Consider the following 23033-nt stretch of genomic DNA (forward strand, 5'->3'; position numbering starts at 1 on the left):
ATCCTGGAGAATGTTCCATGAGCAGTTGAGAATAAAGTGTATTCTGTTGTTTTTGGATAGAATGTCCTATAAAAATTAAGTCCATCTTGTTTAATGTATCATTTAAAGCTTGTGTTTCCTTATTTATATTCATTTTGGATGATCTGTCCATTGGTAAAAGTGGGGTGTTAAAGTTCCCCACTATGATTGTGTTATTGTCGAGTTCCCCTTTTATGGCTGTTAACATTTGCTTTATGTGTTGAGGTGCTCCTATATTGAGTGCGTAAATATTTACATTTGTTATATCTTCGTCTTGGATTGATCCCTTGATCATTATGTAGTGTCCTTCTTTGTCTTTTGTATATAGTCTTTATTTTAAAGTCTATTTTATCTGATATGAGAATTGCTACTATAGCTTTCTTTTGGTTTCCATTTTCATGGAATATCTTTTTCCATCCCCTCACTTTCAGTCTGTATGTGTCCCTAGGTTTGTAGACAGCATATAAACGTGTCTTGTTTTTGTATCCATTCAGCCAGTCTATGTCTTTTTGTTGGAGCACTTAATCTATTTACATTTAATGTAGTTATCGATATGTATGTTCCTATTACCATTTTCTTAATTGTTTTGGGTTTGTTATTGTAGGTCTTTTCCTTCTCTTGTGTTTCCTGCCTAGAGAAGTTCCTTTATCATGTGTTGTAAAGCTGGTTTGGTGGTGCTGAATTCTCTTTGCTTTTGTTTGTCTTTAAAGGTTTTAATTTCTCCGTTGAATCTGAATGAGATCCTTGCTGGGTAGAGTAATCTTCGTTGTAGGTTTTTTCCCTTTCATCACTTTAAGTATGTCCTGCCACTCCCTTCTGGCTTGCAGAGTTTCTGCTGAAAGATCAGCTGTTAACCTTATATGGATTCCTTTGTACGTTATTTGTTGCTTTTCCCTTGCTGCTTTTAATATTTTTTCTTTGTATTTAATTTTGATAGTTTGATTAATATGTGTCTTGCTGTGTTTTTCCTTGGATTTATCCTGTATGGGACTCGCTGCGTTTCCTGGACTTGATTGGCTGTTTCCTTTGCCATATTAGGGAAGTTTTCAACTATAATTTCTTCAAATATTTACTGAGTCCCTTTCTTTTTCTCTTCTTCTTCTGGGACCCCTATAATTCGAACGTTGGTGCGTTTAATATTTAATGAGGTCTGTGAGAATGTCGTCATTCTTTTCATTTTTTTTTCTTTATTCTGCTCTGCAGTAGTTATTTCCACTATTTTATCTTCCAGGTCACTTATCTGTTTTTCTGCCTCAGTTATTCTACTGTTGATTCCTTCTAGAGAACTTTTTATTTCATTTCTTGTGTTGTTCATCATTGTTTGTTTGCTCTTTAGTTCTTCTAGGTCCTTGTTAAATGTTTCTTGTATTTTCTCCATTCTATTTCCAAGATTTTAGATCATCTTTACTGTCATTACTCTGAATTCTTTTTCAGGTAGACTGCCTATATCCTCTTCATTTGTTTGGTCTGGTGGGTGTTTACCTTGCTCCTTCATCTGTTGCATATTTCTCTGTCTTCTCATTTTGCTTAACTTACCGTGTTTGGGCTCTCCTTTTCGCAGACTGCAGGTTCATAGTTCCCACTGTTTTTGGTGTCTGCCCCCAGTGGGTAAGATTGGTTCAGTGGGTTGTGTAGGCACCCTGATGCCTGTGCTCTTCTGGATGAGGCTGGATCTTGTCTTTCTGGTGGGCAGGACCACGTCCTTTGGTGTGTTTTGGGGTATCTGTGGCCTTATTATGATTTTAGGCAGCGTCTCTGCTAATGTGTGGTGTTGTGTTCCTGTCTTGCTAGTTGTTTGGCATCAGGTGTCCTGCACTGGAGCTTGCTGGTCTTTGAGTGGGGCTGGGTATTAGCGTTGAGATGAAGATCTGTGGGAGGGCTTTTGCCATTTGATATTACGTGGGGCTGGGAGGTCTCTGGTGAACCAATTTCCTGAATTTGGCATTTCCACCTGAGAGGCTCAGGCCTGTCACTCGCTGGAGCACCAAGACCCTGTCAGCCACACAGCTCAGAAGAAAAGGGAGAAGAAAGAAAGAAAGAAAAAGAGTGAGAGAGAGATAGAGAGGGAGAGAGGGAGAAATGGAGGAAGGAAAGAAGGAAGAAAGAAATCAGAAAGAAAAAGTTATTAAAATAAAACAAATTATTAAAAATAAAATGGTGAAAAAAAGGAAAGAAAGAAAGAAGAGAGCACTGAAACCAAAAAACAAATCCACCAATGATAACAAGTGCTAAAAACTATACTAAAAAAATAAAATAAAAAAAACAGACAGAGGGGTAAGCGGGGGCAGGGGGAGGAGGGATAAACTGGGAGATTGGGATTGACAGATACACACTACTATATATAAAATAGATAACTATTAAGGACCTATTGTATAGCACAGGCAACTCTACTCCATACTCTGTAATGACCTATATGGGAAAAGAATCTAAAATGAGTGGATATATGTATGTGTATAACTGATTCACTTTGCTGTACACCTGAAACTAACACAATATTGTAAATCAACTATACTCCAATAAAATTTTTTTGAAAAAAAATAGAACCCTAGGATAGATGGCAAAAGCAAAGCTATACCGACAGAATCACACAAAGACGTATACACATACACACTCACAAGAAGAGAAAAAGGAAAAAATATATATATATATATATATAAAAGAGAATAACCAAATCAGTAAACAAATCTACCGATGATAATGAGCTCTAAATACTAAAAACTAAGATAAACGTAAAACCAGAAACAAATTAATGCAGGAAGCAAACCCCAAGCCTACAGTTGCTCTCAAAGTCCACCACCTCAATTTTGGGATGATTCGTTGTCTATTCAGATATTCCACAGATGCAGGGTACATCAAGTTGATTGTGGCGATTTAATCTGCTTCTCCTGAGGCTGCTGGGAGAAATTTCCATTTCTCTTCTTTGTTCGCACAGCTCCTGGGGTTCACCTTTGGGTTTGGCCCTTCTGCATGTAGGTCGCCTGAGGGTGTCTGTTCCCCACCCAGAAAACACAGGGATAAAGTAGTGGCTGATTAGGGGGCTCTGGCTCACCTCAGGCTGGAGGAAGGGGGAGGTACGGAGTGCGGGGAGAACCTGTGGCAGCAGAGGCCAGTGTGACATTGTAACTGCCTGAAGCGCACTGTGTGTTCTCTCGGGGAGGTTGTGCACAGGATCCTGGGAGGGGAGGTGTGGATAGTGACCTGTGCTTGCACACAGGCTTCTTGGTGGCTGCAGCAGCAGCCTTAGTGTTCCATGCCCATCTCTGGGGTCCGCGCTGATAGCTGCGGCTCGTGCCCATCTCTGGAGCTCGTTTAGGTGGTGCTCTGAATCCTTTCTCCTCGCGCACCCTGAAACAGTGCTCTCTTGCCTCTTAGGCAGTTCCAGACTTTTTCCCGGACTCCCTCCCGGCTAGCTGTGGCGCACTAACCCCCTTCAGGCTGTGTTCACGCAGCCAAGCCCAGTCCTCTCCGTGGCATCTGACCTCTGAAGCCCGAGCCTCAGCTACCAGCGCCTGCCCGCCCCAGCAGGTGAGCAGTCAAGTCTCTCGGGCTGGTGAGTGCTGGTTGGCGCTGATCCTCTGTGTGGGAATCTCTCCACTTTGCCCTCTGCACTCCTGTTGCTGGGCTCTCCTCCATGGCTCTGAAGCTTGCCCCGCCCCGCCCCACCATCTCCACCTGTGAAGGGCCTTCCTGGTGTGGGGAAACTTTTCCTCCTTCACGGCTCCCTCCCACTGGTGCAGGTCCCGTCTTTATTCTTTCGTCTCTTTTTTTTTCTTTTTTCTTTTGCCCTACCCAGGTATATGGGGAGTTTCTTGCCTTTTGGGAAGTCTGAGGTCTTCTGCCAGCATTCAGTAGGTGTTCTGTAGGAGCTGTTCCACCTGTAGATGTATTTTTGATGTATGTGTGGGGAGGAAGATGATCTCCACATCTTGCTCCTCTGCCATTTTGTAGGTCCCTCTCTACTGGTAACTTTTTAAAGTGATATAAGTGCAATAAAACAAAGTTGACTCTGACTTCCTAACATACAACAAATTCTTGAAATAGAATTAATATTCAGTTTATTAAAAAGTGTATTTTATGAATTAGTGTACTGTTACCTCACTTCTGTGTCCCCATTGTTAAGTACTTCTTTGGAGTAAATTTTTGTTAATTTTTAAGAAAAAGCATATTTATATATGTCATAAAGTGTATTTTTTCTAGAATACAGTTAGCCAAACATTTTGTTTGTTAAATTTCAAAATTAACATTTGTCTTCTTTATACATGTGTGTATGTATATTTGCTTTCTAATTCTGTATGATGAATTTTAGACTCAAAGGATATTGAAATAAGAGTTCAAGTAAATGATATAGGCTCATAAAATATTTAGAGATAGTAATGATAACTTGAAAAGATATACCAAGTAAAAGGAAATAAACATACAATTATTAGAAAAGGGACATAAATAGTATCTGGCAATATGGATGAGACTGAAACTTTAGAACTTATCCAAATTAATAGCTTACTATTCCTCCATATATGAGGGACACAGAGGAGACACCATAATGTAAGAAAGAACATGTATATCCCCTTAACCTAACTGACTTCTCAGTGGTGGTGGTACAGTGCCCAAGAACATTTTATAGTTTTATTCTGTGGTGTGTGTGTTAGTGGGAGGAAGAGGAAGGATAAAGATAAATGATGAATTCTTATTTGTTTTTCTTTCCTAATGCTAGTATAAGCTGAGAGTTGTGACATATATATGTCATTTACATGACTTATACAGACTTCTAGTGGAATGAATTAGGAGGTAAAAACTGATCACTTTGTGGGCAACTTGATGCCCCAGAAAATTTACCAAAGTTTTTTCTCCTGTAGCTTCCTAAGGTCACAATATAGGAATAATGTGTTTCTTTGTTCTGTTCTGAATATTCCTCAGAAATATCATGGAGGTATTCTATGAATGTAACCCTTTTTCAAGCTAACACAAACACATAGACAATAGTTGTATGATTTTCCCTTTATTGTGGTGCATTTCAACCTATAACTTGGAGATATTATAAGTGGGCAATGCATTCTTTACCTTTATAACTTTGTAAGCATTCTTTTTTAAATTTATTTTTAAATTTTTTGGCTGTGTTGGGTCTTTTTTGCTGTGCGTGGGCTTTCTCTAGTTGCAGGGAGTGGGGGCTACTCTTCGTTGCAGTTCACGGGCTTCTCATTGCAGTGGCTTCTCATTGCGGAGCACGGGCTCTAGACTCATGGGCTTCAGTAGTTGTGGCTCGCAGGCTCTAGAGTGCAGGCTCAGTAATTGTGGTGCACAGGCTTAGTTGCTCCGTGGCATGTGGGATCTTTCCAGACCAGGGCTCGAACCCGTGTCCCCTGCATTGGTAGGTGGATTCTTAACCATTGAACCACCAGAGAAGTCCCTGGTGGTGCAATACAATACAAATTATAGACAGATGGTTTATTAACACGTGTAGATTTTGCTGTTGGCTGTGACCAACTAGTTTATAACAGAAAAATCCTCCTGTTGAGAACTAGACATCTGGGTAAAGTATTAAAATAAAAACAAAAACATGAGAGAACACTTACCAAAGCAATGTGGATTTGAGAGAACAAGGATGTAGAAAGAGAGCAAAGCAATAAATTATTTTATTCTTTTCCATTTTGCAAGCATTAATAATACAAAGTTATAGAAAGAGTACTTGTTTAGCTCCCAGGTATTAAATGATGAATGATGGGAATTTGTGGCAACTGTGACTTTCACCTGGCTTTTTCATTTTTTCTTAGAAAATTGTAATTCTCTAGTTACTTTCATGTGTGACATCCATTGGCTATTTTAGATTTTAGACACAAGCGGAGATTAGAATTCTTCACAGCAAATCATAATTAGTGTTATAACCAAATAACAAAGTGGAAAATACAAATATTTACTATGCATGATACAGGAATTATCTTTGCATGATTGTTAAAAGATTAGACTTGAGTCAGGTAAACAGGGATTTGAATCCTGGCTGGCCATCTACCTTCTAGCCATTTTACTTTTGGTAAATTAATTAATTATATAGGTTTTTGTGATGTTTAAAAGGTCCAATATGTATAAAATGCACAAATCAGTGATTGGCACACAGTAATGCTCAATTACTATTATCAATTATTATTATAAATAATATCAACTTAATTAGTAAAGTTGAATAAAAAATAATCATAATATACAATATTACACAAGACAAATTAGCAAAGACTTTCATAAATGATGATGCTGGCAAGGGTGTGATAAGATAGGTAGCCTTACATATGAAACATGGTTCTTCTAAAGAGCAACTTAGCAAAGAAAAATATTCTGTTCTTTGGTCTAATGATTATACTTGTAATCTATCCTAAAGGACTAAAACCAAAGGCAGCCAAGAATTTACAAAAAAAGAACACTCACAACATGATTTATACTAGAGAAAAACTGGAGGCAGATTAAATGTCTAACAAGAGAATGTTAAATAAAAGGTTGGGATTACACTAAAATGAGGTAGTACACAGACATTACAAGGACATTTGCGAAAATGCTTTCAGTGTGGCAGTACAAAGTTTATTCAATTGTACTCTCAGCCCGTGTGGCCTGGGTGGGTTTCAGCATGTACCCCAAATCTAAGTCTGTCAGAGCAAAATGCTCACGTATCCTAGTAATAGTTTTGAAGATGTGCACCTGATTTAAGCAGGTCCAATTTGAGTGAAGTCTAGAGCTTTCACTAGAAATGTTGAAACAAAAATTTTCTTTCACGAGTGCCTTAGAAAAAACGACTCTCTGGATACCATGGTGAGAGGGTGTTAAATATGGAACTGATACTTGTGGATCTGGTACCATACATGAGGGGAGTTAGCATAAGGATAAAGCCAACTTCAGTAAACAAATCTGAGAGAAGTGCAGGTAAAGGAACCAGAGTCCAGATGAATCTCTGGTTTGTGCTAGAACCCACTTCTTCCTCTGGACTTTTCAGTTCTGTAGCCAACAATTTTCTGGATTTGCTTCAACCAGTTTAAGAGGGGTTTACTGACCCTTGAAACATAATAAATTCTGAATGATATATGTAAGCTATCATACTAAGTAGGGAACAAGCTTGAATCAATATTACAATATGCATTTCATTCTCAATTATGAAAAATGCATGTTCACAGAAAACACTGGAAAATGTGTAAAAATATCTCTACTTGTTGACCAACTATTATTTTTTATCTTTTTATGCACTTTTCAAGTTTTAATAATGAACATGTATTACTTTCATTATTTAACATAAAATATTTATTTTTTTCCAAATTATATCTTGGGAGGCAAACTGAGCAAGTCATTTTGGATCAACTCAGTAAGAGGTGTTCTCCACACAAGGAGATGAAATGCTCTTCTTTTGAAATTGCATAAACTTACTCTTGTAATTTCTAGACATCTTGGGGAACACGTGAATTAATCTGGTGTCTCTTTCATGTACACAGGGAAAACTGCAAGTACTCTCTCTTCAGCTCCTGTAGAATGAGATTGATAAATTATCTAGCATAATGAAGCTGTGTCCAGTTAAAAGTGAGACTTATTTCCTGTCCTTGGAAAAGATGGGGTTGTCCCTTGCTTGTGTAACTCAGCTTTAAAAATTAATTTTAGTTTAAATTTTCACATAGGTTTAGTAACAGGCACACATCAACTAACAATACTGATAATGCCACTATTCCCAACCGTTTTTACATTCAGTAATAGTTTCTTCATATAATAAAAAACAACAGGCTGAATTTCTAATTAATTCATGGTTATCAAACTCTGGCTGTTGTACTAAAAGTGAGAATGGGTAATAATGCTTCAAAATAAAATTATAATATAGTGTGTTGCCACAATCTCAAAACCCCACTGTCATAAATACACACTATTTACCTAGATGTTTCTGTGACCCTGGGAGTTACATTACTTCAATATTAGAAGACACTCGATAATTGCTCTCCCATAAAAACAATGAGTTACAAAGTACAATTATTCATTTTCCAACTCCATATTCTTAGGGATGTTACTTTTCAATTAGATTTTGAGGTGATACAATACAGCAATAATATTTAAAATATTTTTCTTCTGTAGCAGTATAATATATACATAGATAAGCAAATAATTCACCTCTGGTGACAATGAAAATGACTTTTGAAATGACTCTTCTGGGAGCTCATCTCTTTCCTTAAAGCTATCTGTTATATAGATGAAGAGTTCCGTCAGGCAGACATCTTGTTTGATTAAAACTTGAATGGTATATGTACTTACATGGTATGAGTGAGACAGAAACGCCCTTTTTAATTGTGCACTCAGCCACAGCAGATGGAGCTGGTCAGCTTGCATGTACAAGTCCTTACTGTCAGCCTCATTCCTGGTCATGAACCAAAAGTTAATATTTGAAGTAGCTTTTCAATATTTGTATTCAAAGATGGTATTATGACTCATCAGCAACTAAACAAACATTCTGATATCCTTTAAGCCTTTTTCACACAGAGAAACTAAATCTAAAGGCAAAACCAAAAACCCTTTTTACAGGGTTAGATTTTCAGACAATACCAATGGTATTTTTTGTTAAATTCTTATTTATGTATGATAGGAATTCTTTTCATATTTATATATTTTCCCTTTGACCTTGAGATTTCATTTAAATATTGATAATTTTATGTTTTAAAATAAGCTTAAAGAAAGATCCTTAGTTGATTAGAAAAGCATATTGCCAGAGGGCAGTAAAGAAAAACTAAAAGCAGCCCACATAAGTAGTATAGCCCTTGTCTGCAGTGAGTGTGTGAAGAGTGATTTAAGTCCCCTTTCTCAGTGTGAGATAACAGGATGGAAAATGTGAAGGGCCTGGCAATATACTGCTTGGGCACACATCGAAGGGGGTCCTCGGCCTTCTAAAGTCTAGGTCAAGCTCCTAAACACGGAAACCACAGAGAGTTAATGATAATTGACATCATATGTTTCTTATCAAAGCTGCCTCAAGAAAAGCAGCTTAAGGGAAAATTCATAAATATGTGTCTTGACCACAGTCTACCAATCCCCTTCCGCATTGGAGCCTTCAGCTAATTTGTTGACTTAATTACCCAAGGCACAGGAAGGTTAAACAGAGTGATAATCTGATTTTCTCTGATTGCTGATCACTGCAGAAAGTGGCTCATAGGATGCAAAAATAAACCTAGAACCTTAGGCTATGTAAAATGGAGAGGTGAGGCAATTATCCAGATAATTCAGGCAAAGTTGACTGTTTACAGTAATCAAATTATCTAGATAAGTACTCAACTTACTCTCTGTCTACTGGAAGAGCAGCTTCACTCACTTCTTCTGGTCTGATTAACTGGGTTATTCCTTATATCTAAATTTAGTGTGAAGTATTTATGTATTTAGTGTGAAGTATTTATAGGCAAATTCACAAGGAAAAACCCATTTAATATCTTATAAAATTATCACCCCAATGATAGGGATAACAAAACATTTTCTCCAAATAAAGAATGAGTGCTTGTCTTCAAATAATTAGAAAACATGAGGTCACAGAAAGAAAATAACATGTGGGAAAAAATAGATTAACTGTGGTTGGGTCTAATATGAAGGCCTGTATGAAAAGTGAGGTAAGGAAAGTTGAAGCTATTATGGTAAATGGGAGGTAATCCCTCACCATGTCCGTTGGAAATCTATATTCTGATGATCTCTGATTGTCAAGAGACACCAAAAACTCTTTAAATAGAAGAAATATAATGAGTTAACTCTTTTTTTTCTTGCTTAAAAAGTAATACTTGCTCATTTTAGAAATTTAAGAAAAAACAGAAAATTATAAAGAAGAAAATCAAAATCACACTGCAGGGAACACCACTCAATGTTACTGTATATATTTTTCTGTACTCCGTAATAATATACGGTACTATTTGAGCCTCTGGATCAAACCAGGAATGATTTTTAATTACGAAAGTCAATAAAATATTGGAATTATACTAAATATTCTGTTTTGAAGCATGCATTTTTCATTAAATGATATTTTGGGTGTCTTCCTTTGTCAATAAATATGTAGGTACAGCATCATTTTTAATCATTTTAATCGTATAAGACTATTTTGCAAATAATTTTCCCAGTTTTTCATTGCCTTATAATATTTTAATTATATCTTTTCATCATAGAAACTTCCCAAATTTATGTAATCAAAGTTATGAACTTTTTCTCTATTGTATCTCCCTTTACTTTTTACTTAGGAAGTCTTTCATTACCAGAATCAGTTATGTATCTCCCTGTATTTCATTCCAGCCCATTTTATTGTTATTTTAGAATTTAAATCTTTAATCCATTTGGAAGGAAAATTTATCATCAAGAAAATAAAACTATAGTTAGTGTATTTTGATTATATCAGTTGTGATTTTTCTGTTCTAGTTCTTCAAAAGTGATGATTTGATACACATAAGATAGTCACCCCAAGGCACACAGGCCTACCTGAAGTGACAGTGAAACTTCTTTGGGATCTCAGAGAATAGCTCAAAGAATAAAGTCAGGAATGCCTAAAATAAAAATAGGATCATAAAAGAGTTCAGAAAGCAGACATCAAGTTCTGTGCAAATGAGTAAGAATCAAACAAGCATTCTTCGATTAATATGGTATGTTAGAAGATAATGGAGCAAAGCATCTTAAATTCTGAGATAAAATCATTTCAACCTAGATTCTTTACCCAGCCAAGCTAGCTTTCAATTGTGAGCTCAGAATAAAGACATTTTTTACATACAAGGAAGGACTCAACAATTTTACATTTCCTGGACATTTTCTTAGGAAGTTATATGAAATGTCTCAGCAAAGTGAGAGCAAAAGTGGAATTCATTTGATGCAAAAGAATAACATTTCAACCCAGGAAAGCAAGATGGTAAGATCCAGTATAGCAACTGAGCAGCAGGGTGAGGGCAACCAGTTGAGTAGAGTCAAGAGAGGGAAAGTTTCAGAGGGAAAATTTTTAGGGAAAAAAAGTTATGTGAAAGGACTAATAGAGTAAATGATAGGACAGAGAATTGGAAGGAAAATATAGCTCATAAAAGAAAACACTGCAAGAAATTAAATAAAGAACATTAGAAATTTTAAGAACAAGAAATTGTTGTTTCAGCTGAGAAGTAAACTCAAATAAAGCATGAGTGTAAATAATTGATGAGTCATAAGAAAGTAAAGTTCATTTGACACTGATGTTGGGAACAATCTGCTTTAATTTGCTCAACAGTTGTGGCAATGGGCCTGTAAATATGAAAATGTAATTCTAGTACTTTACTTGACCCAATTTATATTATTTACATAGTCACAATAATGTAAATCCTACCATTGATCTCCAACTTTTGGAGCCAACTTATAGGAAAGACGTGTAGCAAGACTGTAATTTGTAATTGTCAGGCAGAATGAAACTATCCACAATTTGATAACGTATAAGTAAAAATGTAGTTGACAGAAAAATGGGAAATAAAGAGAGAAAAGGAGAGAAAATGGTGGGGGTGATAATATGTTCATTTTACAAAGTAGAAATAGAAGGATACTCTGAAAAATTAATGGAATAAGAATCAGAGATGTAAGTACATTAAAGATTATAAAGGTAACCAATAAAAGAACTAACAGTAAAATATTAAACACTGACATGAGTGAGTAGATGGGGGAATGGGATAGAGTAGGTGAATAAAATCTTCACCCTTCACATCGGAGAATTAATAAGTATGGTATAAATTAGATCAAATAGGAAATAGAAGTTCAAATATATATAGCTATGGAAGTAACAACCACAGGAATTAAAAACAGAAACAAATTGTGGGCTATGAACTGTAGAAGTGGCTACTGTTTTTCATTATAAACTTTTCTGCAGTGTTATCAAGGACTTGTAGTATTTTGATAAAATTCAGATCTAAAAATAAGGAGCAAAAACATTCTTGGAGAGTCTGAGAAACTTGTCTGTGCATTCTGAGAAGGTTTTTATTATCACAAGAAATGTATTATTAAAAACATGCAAAAATATTTCTGATTGAAAGATATAATCTGGTCATGCAAATAAAGGGTTAACGGGCCTTAATTACCAAGTTTGATAGAGGAGTCACAGTGCCATCTCATCTCTAGCAGGTAATTCCTCCGAATTTACCCAAGAATACAGTTGCCCAGAATTAAGACTATTTCCTAGCCTCTCTAACAGCTAGAGATGATCAGGTAACCGTATATGAATGTGAATGATGTGTGTAATATTCAGATTGAGCCTTTAGTTGGAAGGCATGTGCTTACCACTTCCCCTTTCCTTCCTTCCAGCTGCCAGGAACATGGACTTATAATCAAACTACATAAAGGAGCAGCAAGATTGCAAAGGTAAAGTGACTCACTCGAGGTCATGAGCAGTAAATAGCAGAGCTGAAAGAAAAACAGAGGTATTCTAACACAAATTCTCCATGCAGTATATAAGTCTGAATATTCTATTGCATTCTCTATTCCCACAATATTTTAGCATTCTAAAACATTAATTCACCAAATGTTAATTGGATTTCAGATGAATTAGGCCACTTATTAAAAACATTCCTTATTACTGGAGAGTAGTGTATAGACAGACATTCAGGTTATGTGGAACTATTTATTTATGAAAAGATCTTTAAAAAATACTTTCTAAAAGCAAATTATGTTTCCAGTTTTCTCAGATCAAACATTTCTGTTGTGATTTTTATTATAATTATGTTAAAACTAACACACACCCAGGACGATCTTGAAAGAAGAGCAAATTTGAAAGATTTACACCTCTGAATTTCAAAACTTACAACACTAAAGTAATCAAGATTGTGTGGAACTTGCAAAAGGACAGACAAATAAATCAATGAAATAGAGTTGAGAGAAATAAACCCAAACATGGTCAATTAATTTTCAAGTGTGTCACGACCATTCAGAGGGGAAAGAATAGTCTTTTCAACAAATGGTGCTAGAATAACTGGATATCCTCACACAAAAGAATTAAGTGGGATTCTTAGCTCATACCATATTAAAAAATTAACTCAAAATGGAATAAAGACCTAAATGTAAAAACTAAAACTATAAAACTCTTAGAAGAAAACATAGGAATAATCTTTAGAATACAGGATTAGGCAATGGTTTCTTGGCTGAGATAGCAAAAACACAAGCAACTAAAGGAAAAAAAAATAAACTGGATAACACTCTCAAGAAAGTGAAAAGACAACCCACAGAATGGGAGAAAATATTTGCAAATCATATATCTGATAATGGTTTAGTATCTAGAATATATAAAGAACTTTTAACAACTCAACAGTAAAAAAAATAACCCAATTAAAACTGGGCAAAAATTTTGAATAGACATTTTTTCAAAGGAGATATACAAATGGTCAACTAGCACATAAAAAGATGCTTAATGTCATTAGTCATTAGAGAAATGCAGATCAAAACCTTAAGATACCATTTCATATCCACTAGGATGACTGTAATCAAAACAATAGACAAGTAAGCAAAGTTTCCGTGAGGATGTGGAAACATTGGAATCTTCATAGATTACTGGTTAAAATGTAAAATGGTACAGCCACTTTGGAAAACAGTCTAGTAGTTCCTCAAAAAGTAAAACAGAGAGTTACCATATGACCCATCAATTCCACTTTTAGGTATACGCCTCTGAGAATTGACAACATATGTTCACACAAAAATTCATATATGAATGCTTATAAAAGCATTATTCAAAATAGCTAAAAAGTATCATCAACCCAAATGTCCATCAAGGGATGAGTCGATACACACAATGAAATCTAACCATACACTGGAATATTTTTTAGCCATAAAAAAAATGAGGTACTGACATATGCTACAACATGGATGAGCCATGAAAACATGCTAAGTGAGAGAAGCCAATCACAAAAGACCCCATATTGTATGATTCCATTTATATGAAATGTCCAGATTAGGCAAATTCATTGAGACAGAAAGTAGAAAAGAGGTCACCAGAAGCTGGTAGGGGAAGGGATAAATGGGGAGTGACAACTAATGGATATGGAGTTTTTTGTTGGGTGATGAAAATGTTATGGAATTAGATATTAGATAGTGGTAATAGCCATACAACTTTGTATATATATATGAAAAATCACTGACTTGTACACTTTGAAAAGGTGAATGTTATGGTATGTGAATTATATCTAAAAAACACAAACTAAATATGCACATATTAGGAAAGAATTGATATCTATTACTTTGGTGGTCATTTTATTCTTCTAATCATCTTGAAGAAATAATTACAGGGGATTCAGATAAATCAAAGATTTACACTTAACTTTATTCAATTCTATCTCATTTTATATTTTTCAGTGATTTTTTTTCCTGTTACCATACACTTTACCCTTTTTTTCAAAACTATAGCGTTATTTTTTTCTTTTTAAACTGGAATATAATTTGAAAATAAAAGGTTTACGTTAGATTTAACTGCCAGTGATGTAGACCTCCTGGCACCATTAACAAAAGAGGAGGATTCTGACACCCAGGGAAGATGTTCTTATTTCCCCGGTTCACAAAAAGTCAAAAGCAAGCCCTATTATTAGAGCTAGTGAGACCAGATTCACCAATGATTAATCACCGAAGTAGAGGCAAAACTTCAGCCTGGACTGCAACTAGTGTGTGGGTCAGAGAGCTTTTCCAGAGCTTGTTAAGGGCTTCAGGCTTGTAATTTTCCCCTTCTACAATAAACTTTCCTCCAACATACAGTAAAAAAAAATGAAGTGTGGGTGATACTTCCTGTTGGAAGCAAGGTGGTTGCCAAATATCAGACCAGAGAAATGGCAAGAGGATTTGGTTTGATTCTTCAAGGACACACCGTTCTTCAAATTTCTCAAATGAGATAATGAAGGATACTATACTTATTATCCTTTTGATCTTTGCTCCCTTACAATTCTCTCCATCTTCCTTTCTCTTTGGAGGGAGGGAGGGACAGATTGAGAGAGAGAGAGAGAGAGAGAGAGAGAAGTAAAGTGGTATTGTAAGGTCATGGTTTAAAAATACCTTGCCTTTTCCCAAGGTCTTTAAAAATATCTGCAATCAACTAAGCAACCAATTACTGTACATCCCAAATGCATGTTTTCACAGCTATTTTTAGGGGCAAGATTCAGTCACTACACATCCTGTCCACTCAAAACAACAGACAGCCATGGAGGGCAGCTAATGAGTAGGTAGCCAAATGACAATGTCTCCTTACTTTGGACTTTGCTTCCAAGGCCCAAGTGGCTGCCTGGCCGTCTCCACTCTGGCGTCACACAGTCCCCCTGCAGTATGCAGACAATTTAAATTATTACAAGGCAATGTTACAAGTATGAACCCTGGCACAAAATAAAGTAATTACATTCAATTAGCATTCCCTAAAGTGATGGCCCAATCCTGAGGGCTTTAGATGTTGCCTTTTGTTGACTTACAGAAGCCAGGTAATGAGTGAAACTTCAAAGTGTAAGGGACTAAATTGCTGCTTAATTAGTGGAAACTAGATCAGAAAACATGGCAAAAGAAGAAAAAAAACATACTCACAATTTTCTTTTGTTGTGGGAACTCAGATAATATGCTCTACTTCCCAAATAACAAGTGAATACCTAAACGCAAAAATGTTCTTCTGAGTGAAAACCCACTGGAATGAAGTTGTTGTTAGAGGTGGGTTATTTTTTTTTGGGGTGGGGGTGTTGGGGAAGAGGGAATTAATTTAATGTCACGTCTGCACCCTTAGTGATTTATCTTCTCTTCTTAATAAGAAAAAAACCTTTTTTTGTTTGAAGTTTAAAAAATAAATTTAAATAGAATTATATTACTTTAGGAAACAAATACTTCCTAAATCCCACTACCCCTCCCACTGATATCCTTTTGCAGAACAAACTAAGTTTGCTCCTCTGAAGAACAATCCTGGACTCAAACAGAGCCAGAAAAATTCTGAAAAATGAAGAAATATAGGGGAAACTAGGCCAGCTAATAACTAAAACATTATATGTTGTATTTATTTAAAGGTATCTTAATAGAAATTTTTAGATAAAATAAATTATATGAAACAAAATGGCATTGACTCTTTGTGGAGTAAAGATAGTCAATGAATGGATTGAGGAAAACAGTTAAATGGTATTTCACTCGTTATTCCAAAATACATCTCAGGTGGATTAAAGATTTAAACAAGAAAATAAAACTAGAAACTAGAAGAAAATATGGGTTTAAAAAAAATCTAGGAATCAGTCGTTCTAAGATTGACACCAAATCCAGACCATAGAAGAAAGTAGATGAATGTTTATCTATTACAATAGTAAAAATTACCTATCTTCAAATGTAAAAGTATGTATAATAAGAATTTTTAAAGATAAAGAAAAGACTAAGAGAACATATTTACCATAAATGTTACATACAGAGGGCTAATTTCTTTAATACTATAAACAACAACAACAAATTAATAAAAAATGACCAAAGCCTCAATAGAAAAAAAATGAGCAAAAGATGTAAACAGCAGGAAAAATAAAAGTTCTCAAACATTTGAAATGATTCTCAAACTCATTTATATTCAGACAAAGTGAAAGTTATATACCATTTTTTATTCATCATATTTGCAAATATCAAAAAGTTTAAAACATTTTGTGGGTGAGAGCAGAGGCATGCAGATAACTCACACACAATTAGTGGAACTGGTTGGATTGCTGTAGAAGGCAATTTTGCAATATTGTCAAAATGTAAAATGCATATACCTTTTGACTTCTAGGAATTTTCCCAAATATATATAGGACATGTGCAAAGATATTCATTGCAGTATTATTTATAACAACCATAGAAAAACAATGTAGATGTCTAACAATAGGAGAATGATTAAATAGACCATATGTAGTTGGTTAAAAAGAACTCTATGCTATATGTGTACTGAATTGGAACTACGTGGTATACAGTCACCCCTCCTATCCTCAGGGAATTGGTTCTAGGACGCCTCCCCCACCCCTTTACAGATACCAAATCTGCAATGCTCAAGTCCCTTACATAAGATGGCGTATGGGAAACCCTGGAATCCGGAGAGCTGACTGCAATGTGAAGTAAGAAAAAGCATGATGCTTTTCATAGTATACTTAATAGGCTACGATTTATGTACACAGCAATAATATACACAAATACATATTCTTGTCTGTTTCTGGAAGAATATCTAGTAAAAGTAGTAGTCCTGGGAAAGAAGGGAGGACAGGAGAGGACCCTGCCACTATTTACATTTTTGATATTGTATTAAGTTTATGTATTTTATTTTCACATAAATACATTAATTATATGTACAAAGCAACATTTATTATTTAATATGCACAAATAATCTCATCATTAATTGCTCCTTTCCAATGTCTTGAGCCAGTTTTAATAATTGCAGTAATTTTATACAATACCTCCAAAATCTGTAGATATGAAATTCTGTGTAGTCTTTGAAAACTATAAGCAATGAATGAATTGCTGATTGGATGAGCCATTTATACCCTTTAATTAGAAGATAAGTGGGCTTCCCTGGTGGCGCAGTGGTTGAGAGTCTGCCTGCCCATGCAGGGGACGCGGGTTCGTGCCCCAGTCCGGGAAGATCCCACATGCCGCAGAGCGGCTGGGCCCGTGAGCCATGGCCGCTGAGCCTGTGCGTCTGGAGCCTGTGTTCTGCAACAGGAGAGGCCACAACAGTGAGAGGCCCGTGTACCACAAAAAAAAAAAAAAAAAAAAAAAAAAAGAAGATAACTATTCAAAGAAATTGGTGAATTATTTATTGTAAGCATAACCTTTCTTCCAACCTGGCTTTCCAAACTTTATTCCATATTGAAGGGGCAAAAGAGAGCTAGAGAGAGACTTAAAGCCATTTCTTTTATAAAGTGGGCATTACTATAAAATCCAGAACACAATATATTTTACATGAATAATAGTTGAAAAACAATCTAAATATTCAGGTCATGACCTCCTTTTACTCATTTAAAAGTGGTTATGTTTCAACACCAGAGCCTTAAAAGAAATGATTAGTTTTGTGCCTTGAAAGAGGCACTATTAAACTCAATCTTCTCATGTGTATCATAAGTTAATATAAATAGTTTTCAGTAGTTTAATCTTCTACATGCTATCTTGATTTGTAAAATCACTTTTCTAGTTGATGATAAAATTATCCATTGTTATTTTAAATAAATATGATATGTATCTATTTAATTGAGCAGTTCATATTATATATAGCTACTTATTTCCTCAGCATGACAAGGGGGAGAAAAAACATTCCCCAGATGAGAGGGCTGTATCCCATTTTATTCTCCATCCACATTCTCTTCCTGAAACATTTGGGTAAATTGGGTAGTCAGGTGATGATAAAATATGTCAATTAAAGAGATTCCAAACCTCTCTCCTTCCCCAACTTTACCATTAGAAGAAGTACATTGAATTCAGATAATTGCTTCTTCTAGTATGTCTTATGATCTTTACTTGTTCCCTTACTCTTCTATCTAAAGTATTTTCTAATTACTTTTAAGAATTGTAATACTCACATACCCTTTGATCAAGAAATCCCAGATTTAGGAATCTATCCTATCATAAGCAACAATGCAAGGAATTTGTGTATTAAAATCATTTGAACATTATTAATGAGTGGCAAAACTTGGAAACAACGTATATGTCCAAGAACGGGGGGGAAATGGTGTTATATTTATATGATGAAATACTATGAAACTATTAAAAATATGTCAGATCTATATCTATAGACCCAGAGGTGTGTTTATAATGTATTGTTATAAAAATATGCATAGTAATTTCATTCTTATGAAAACAAACCTCAACCAAAGGCTATCCTGTGAAATATGTGTGAGGATACATTTATGTGACCAAGGGGAAAGGTGGAAGAGCCCACACCAAGACACTGTCACCTGTCACTTGAGGTGGGGGAGCACTCAGTTAGGTTACCTTCAGCTTCAGGTCCTAGTGATGCCAATTCAAAATGATCTTGCGAGTGAGGAAAGAGATTGGAATAGAAATGTAGCCCTCAGGTGATTTCAGGGTCAGTGGCTTTCTGGCTCTGTTCTGTGATTTCCTTGGCTGCTTTCTCTTCGAAGCCTTTTTTTTTTTTTTTTTTTAACATCTTTATTGGAGTATAATTGCTTTACAATGGTGTGTTAGTTTCTGCTTTATAACAAACTGAATCAGCTATATATATACCTATATCCCCACATCTCCTCCCTCTTGCGTCTCCCTCCCACCCTCGCTATCCCACCCTCTAGGTGGTCACAAAGCACCAAGTTGATCTCCCTCTGCTATACGGCTGCTTCTCACTAGCTATCTATTCTACATTTGGTAGTATATATAAGTCCTTTGAACACTACCTTTGTCCCCTTTCTGCGTCTTCGTACTGGCAAAATAGCTGTTGCAGTTCTTTGTTTCATATCCACATGCCTGGGGTGACTGTCTGATTTATCACCAAAACTGGGAAATTTTGGAGAGTGAAAGGAAATGCTATTAATACTCACTCCAGGACAACAGACATAAACCAGAGTGGTCCCAGGCCAACTGGGATCTATGGGCATACTTCACATGTCACAACACTCAGAAGAGAGAGATGGCATCTTCTGCTGGCTTTACCATGAAAGAGAATACCAATCTCCTAGAAGCCTTAAATAAAGTTCTCAAGATTTCCTGGCCTGAATTGGGTAATGTTGCCATCTGTGTGACACAAATCCTGTGACTGTGGGGATGCCAAATGCTGATTGTGTTTTTGAACTTCTCAGTCATTGGATGGAGAGATAAATTACCTTAGACCAGTAGTTTTCAAATTGTGGGTGGGGGACCTCTTGGGGTCTCTAAGACCCATTTTTCATAAAATAAGTTATTTTTGTTAAAATATCATAGGTTTATTATCGCTATTTTTAAATGATCAATAAATATTTTTAAAATTTCTGCTTTAATTACTAATATAGTAAATATTGATGGATACAATCCAAGTAAACAAAAACTTTTTGGAAACCTCAATAGTTCTAAGAGTTGTCAAGGGGGTCCTGGGACCCAAAATTTGGAAACCCTACCTTAGGCCAGTTATGCAATTGGGCAGGTGGGCTGTATGATGGAACAATATATAACTAAATAAAATTGATTTTTCATCGGAAAGGCCTAAGAGAAAATGGAGGCTGGATAAGCAGTCAACACCATCCACTGAAGGCACAAATGGAAGGTCCAGCTGGTTTATCAACATTTCTTTCTTACTAAATTGTCCCAAAGGAGCATGTGCTACTTTTGTAATTTCAGAAAATTGATTTAACTCAAATAGTTGAAATTAATAATGCTGAGAGATTTTTAAACATCAGAGCAAGATTCATTTGAACTTAATCTTCATCCATGACTGAGAGCTTTTCAGTAGCAATGGATGAAGCAAAAAAAAAAAATAAAATGTTAATTTGATGATTATATTGCCCCAAATAATCCTTATCCTAGGTATTTTAATATAATCTGAGTAAAAACTACTATACCCTAATTCGTCCATAGTAAGGTAATATTTACTATAGGTTTAAAGTGAATTTTGTCTCCAAGTTTAAGTTTGGATACTCAGAAAATTTTATCTAGATTCTTTCATGAAAATAAAATAACAGTTTATTTCTAGAATTTTGTAATAGTGTTAGTTGAATATTTCTATTTACAATTAACAAAATATTATTTTTATTACATTAAATCTCTGAGCCAGCCATATTATCCCGTTTACTGTTTCTAGAATATTCCATATATCTTGGCCCCCAGAAACCTTCCTATCTTATCCATTATCTTTGGATAAATCCCCAAAACAAAAGTTATTGGGACAAAGGATATTTGTATTTTTAAGGCTTCCAATATGAAATGAGAATGATTTTTGTCTTCAAAACCAGTGTCTCAGTCAATTTAACTAAATCTTAGCTTAAGAGGATGTACTTGATTTTTCACCATTAACTTCTTATGAAAAAGTTTTTAATAGGTACATAACAGACTTGGAATTTCAAATTGTGAAATTTATTAGTATATTCAAGGGACAGTTCAGGGAGCCACTTTGCCTTATAGTCAAGAAATGTGAGGGACATTTCACAAATGTAAAAACCAGAGCTTTTCTACCCAGCTAGAAAGTAGTGGAGCTAGGATTCAAAAATCAAGTTCATCTGACACTAGAGTCTGACCTCCTAAAGTAAAATTCTATACTTCCTTGATCTTCTCCCCCAGCTAACAGTAGTATTAAGAGTAGTAGGAGTAGGGGTAGTAGTAGTAGTAGTATCATCATCATCATTCATTCAAAAGATTATTTAGTGTCTATTATGTGCCAGGTTCTCTGCAAGTTACTTGGAGGCTGCAGTGAATATAAAAAACAAATCCACTGACCTCACAGAGCTTGCAATCATTTAGAGAAGACAATTTTTCAGTTGGTAATTACACAGAGGGTACTGAGTGTTATATTGAGGGAATTACGGGGTGTTACATAACTGTGTGTTCTCTGCAACACCAGTATTTTATACTCACTTTATTGACCTCATTACATTGAAAAATGAATATTTGTGTATGTGCTAGTTTTCCTTCTTAGACTATAAACTCCTTGATATCTAGCAACTTATTTATTTTTGTGATCCTAGAACCTAACATATTCCAAGCACATAGTAGGTGCCCAATAAATGTTCTTTGGTTGATTTATTATAACTAGTCTCTAATTAAGTAAGCGGTTTTCAAATCCCTCTTCTGTAACTCTCAATGATATTTTATTTTTCACATCTTTATTGGAGTATAAATGATTTACAATGTTGTGTTAGCTACTACTGTACAACAAAGTGAATCATCTATATATATACATATATCCCCATATCCCCTCCCTCTTGAGCCTCCCTCCTACCCTCCCTATCCCATCCCTATAGGTCGTTACAAAGCACTGAGCTGATCTCCCTGTGCTATGCAGCAGCTTCCCCACTAGCCATCCATTTTACATTTAGTAGTGTATATATGTCAGTGCTACTCTTTCACTTCATCCCAGCTTCCCCTACCCCGCACCGTGCCCTCAAGGCTGTTCTCTACGTCTGCGTCTTTATTCATGCCTTGCCACTAGGTTCATCAGTACTGCTTTTTAAAATTCCATATATATGCGTTAGCATACAGTATTTGTTTTTCTCTTTCTGACTTACTTCACTCCGTATGACAGATTCTAGGTCCATCCACCTCACTACAAATAATTCAATTTTGTTCCTTTTTAAGGGAATATTCCATTGTATATATGTGCCACTTCTTCTTTATCAATTCATCTGTTGATGGACATTTAGGTTGCTTCCATTTCCTAGCTATTGTAAATAGTGCTGCAATGAACATAGTGATACATGACTCTTTTTGAATTATGGTTTTCTCAGGGTATATGCCCAGTATTGGGATTGCTGGGTCATATGGTAGTTCTATTTTTAGTTTTTTAAGGAACCTCCATACTGTTCTCCATGGTGGCTGAATCAATTTACATTCCCACCAATAGTGCAAGAGGGTTCCCTTTTCTCCACACCCTCTCCAGCATTTATTGTTTGTAGATTTTTGATGATGGCCATTCTGACCATGTGAGGTGATACCTCATTGTGGTTTTGATTTGCATTTCTCTAATGATTAGTGATGTTGAGCATCTTTTCATGTATTTGTTAGCCATCTGTATGTCTTCTTTGGAGAAATGTCTATTTAGGTCTTCTGCCTATTTTTTGATTGGGTTGCTTGTTTTTTTAATATTGAGCTACTTGAGCTGTTTATATATTTTGGAGATTAATTGTTTGTCCATTGATTCACTTGCAAATATTTTCTCCCATTCTGAGGGTTGTCTTTTCGTCTTGTTTGTAGTTTCCTTTGCTTTGCAAAAGCTTTTAAGTTTCATTAGGTCCCATTTGTTTATTTTTGTTTTTATTTCCATTACTCTAGGAGGTAGATCAAAAAAGATCTTGCTGTGATTTATGTCAAAGAGTGTTCTTCCTATATTTTCCTCTAAGAGTTTTATAGTGTCCTGTCTTATATTTAGGTCTATAACCATTTTGAGACTATTTTTGTGTATGGTGTTA

General features: G+C 35.5%; 1 protein-coding gene across 11 annotated transcripts in view; it reads left to right on the forward strand.

Moving 5' to 3' along the window:
- LOC307174951 (uncharacterized protein) overlaps positions 1-23033 on the forward strand; it is a 592470-nt gene that overhangs the window by 127610 nt on the left and 441827 nt on the right. For 10 of the 11 annotated variants that reach the window (XR_013824214.1, XR_013824215.1, XR_013824216.1 and 7 more), the window contains one exon: positions 12292-12348. The gene's annotated coding sequence lies outside the window, so the exon portion shown is untranslated. Of the gene's footprint in view, positions 1-7541; positions 7564-12291; positions 12349-23033 lie in introns of those variants that run through there. The other variant, XM_079899588.1, reaches the window with a different exon arrangement.

This window comes from Stenella coeruleoalba (genome assembly GCF_951394435.1).
Source record: "Stenella coeruleoalba genome assembly, chromosome: 16".
NCBI lineage: Eukaryota > Metazoa > Chordata > Mammalia > Artiodactyla > Delphinidae > Stenella > Stenella coeruleoalba.